General features: G+C 50.2%; 1 pseudogene; it reads right to left on the bottom strand.

The window, feature by feature from the left end:
• LOC103589887 overlaps positions 1-2,943 on the bottom strand; it is a 50,729-nt pseudogene that overhangs the window by 34,103 nt on the left and 13,683 nt on the right.

Below are 2,943 nucleotides of genomic sequence, written 5' to 3'. Positions count from 1 at the left end.
TGACACTGAGGGTTGCGATCCCGTTGCCGGTCCCCGGTACGGGCGTGACACTGAGGGTTGTGATCCCATTACCGGTCAGTAAAAAAGACAAAAAGGAAAAAAAAAAGTTGTGGAAAAACAAAAGAGAATACTAATCTTTCCAGGAACTTTTTGAAGACCCCTCATACTAGTGTGCTCATCTCTCTGTGTACCTGTGTCCGCGCGTGTCAGTGTGATCACATCAGGGATGGTACTCTGGATGGATGAGTGACAGGAATCAGAACGGCGTGGCCCTCTTGGNCATCAGGGATGGTACTCTGGATGGATGAGTGACAGGAATCAGAACGGCGTGGCCCTCTTGGTCTCACACTCCCCAGTGGTCATGAGGAAAAGGAGCCCTGCACTTGGAGTCAGTAGACTTGGGGCGTGAGCTCAGCCACTGCCTCCCTGTGTGACCGTGGGCAAGTCACCGCACCTTTTTGAGCTTCAGTTCTCCGGGGGTGGCCACGGAGGATAATGCTCTGCCCTTTGCACTCACTACTTCCCCGGCCTGGCCGCTCTTCATCTAGATCCTCCTCGGGCTGCTTCCTTATCATTCAGAGCTCAGCTTGAGTGCCACCTCCTCAGAGTGGGCTTCCCTGCCCGTCCTAGCTCTTGGTGCCCACTACTCCATATCGACCACTCTCTATCACTTTATCCTGTTGTGTTTTCTCAGTGACATTATCACCATTTGAATTTGGTTATATGGTTACTTGGTTATTGTCTGTCTCCTCCTAACAGAATGGAAGCTCCTTGAAGGCCAGGTCTGTCTTGTTCATCACCATGTCCCTGACACCTGGCATGGTGACACATGAGAGGGGTTCAATCCACATTTGTCAAATGATTGGCTGATTGCACAACCCTCTGTCAGCATCTGCATCCCTGTCACCACCTCCAGACTGTCTTTTTATCACCAAGAAGCAGACATCCCAAGGGAATCTCAAGTTCTGCTGAGTTCTATAAGCCAAAACCAAGCCAGCAGCCACGTCCCCACCAGGAACACTCCAGATGTGCAGCAGTGACTTCAGAACACCAGCCCCCTGCCCCACTCTCCCAGTCTCCCAACACTTTCTCCTTCCGATCTTCACAATTTGCTAGAGATGCAGAGTCAGGAGAGGAAGAAGTTCTGCAGGAGAAAGAGCTGCTGGAGCAGAAATGAGAATTACAGGAATTGAGAGAACTAAAGATAGAAAACTGGGACCAAAGAGACGCAAGAGGAGAACTGACAGATCAGGCCGAAAGGGTGAGTAACGCGAGAAAAAAGAGACACACAGAGAGATACATGTGCAAGGGTGCAAGGGTATTTCAAAAAGTTCATGGAAAAATACAGTTAAAGGATGACAAGGATCTTTCCGTGAACTTTTTGTATCATTGTACACATACATATACATATACGTGTACATACACACACACATATGAGAGAGAGAGAGAGAGAGAGATTGACTGTGCCCAGGAACTGGACAGAGAGACATGGTCAGAAAGGAACAGGTTAAATGTCCGCAGTGGAGGCGGGGCTGGCTGTCCAGGTGGGTCTGGAGTTGGTGAGGAGCACACGCATCCCTGCCCATGGCCTGGGACATGTGGGCGTCTGCACAGACCTACCTGCTCTGGCTCCAGGCGGGCAGCCACCTCTGCACCTGCCCCGGTAGCAGCAAAGGCCGTGTCTATGGGGCCAGACTCCAGACTGATGGTGAGCACTGTGTCATAGACCTCCTGCAGGGGTCCACAGTGGCCCAGGGCCGGGTAGGAGCGGTTGTGGTAGGCCAGGGAGAAGAGCAGCGTGTCATAAGGCAGGAAGACCACCCTCCCCATCCACCAGGCCCTCGGCCCAAGCACAGGTCAGCAGGGTGGTCTGCTCCAAGCCCCTCAGCAGTGCCGAATGCATTCACCTCACCACAACTGGGGGCAGAGATGGCAGGGTCACCTTCTGAGGCCCAGTCTGACTGTGGCCTTCCCTGAAGCCAGAATTCTGTGGCCCTGGAGAGCTGCTCAGAACTCCCACGCCTCCCCATCGGTGGAATTTCCCCTTAAGCTGCTCCCTTTGTAACCACAACAGCCAAGGCCACCAAGTCTGTGTTCGATCTGGTGAAATGAATCTCCTCAATGGAGGATAGATTTGTGTTAATATGGCCCTCTTAGCCTGCCCACTCAGTAATTTTGATCAGCTTGCCACTCGACCCCACCCCATTGGCCCTGACAATTGCTAATATTTATTGACAGCTTTCTGTTTTCCTAAGGTACTTTTCCAAATGTTTAGTTGTTCAATATTACAACAGCACTAAGAAGTGTGTTTATCATTCTCTCTCCTTTTCCAGATGAGGAAACCGAGGCACAGAAAGGTTAGGGAGTTGCCCCAGGATACCTAACCAGCATGGTGGGACTAGGATTTGAACACAGGCAGGCTGGCTCCCAGCTTGTAATCGCTCTCTCTTTTTTTTTTTAAAGATTTTTTTAAATTGAGGTAATTTACATATACCCTTTTAAGTGTACAATTCAGTGGTTTTAGTATATTCACAAACTTGCTCAATCATCACCATATAATTCTAGAACATTTTCATCACCCACAAAAGAAACCTGCCCCCATTAGCAGTCACTCCCTGCTGTGGACTGATTGAATTGTGTCCCCAAAGTTCATATATTAAAAGCTTAACCCCCACTGTAACTGTTGAGGGTGGGAAATCCTATTATGGTATTTAAAGGTGGTGCCTTGTGGAGGTGATTACGTTGTAGGACCGAGCCGTGCCGTGGTGAATGGGTTAACAACGGTGGGTGGTCAGGGGTGTGGTTCTGAGGGCTTTGAAAGAAGAGCACACGAGAGGTTAGTCTCTTTCTTCTCTGCCATTTTCTGCCATGTGAGACCCCTGGTCACTGTTGCCACCACCAGGACCTTCACCAAATGTGTTCCCTGGACTTTGGACTTCCCAG

Source organism: Galeopterus variegatus, unplaced genomic scaffold (genome assembly GCF_000696425.1).
Source record: "Galeopterus variegatus unplaced genomic scaffold, G_variegatus-3.0.2 Scaffold736, whole genome shotgun sequence".
NCBI classification, from domain to species: domain Eukaryota; kingdom Metazoa; phylum Chordata; class Mammalia; order Dermoptera; family Cynocephalidae; genus Galeopterus; species Galeopterus variegatus.
Note: the sequence above shows the minus strand (reverse complement) of the source record. Positions and strands in the feature narration are given on the sequence as shown.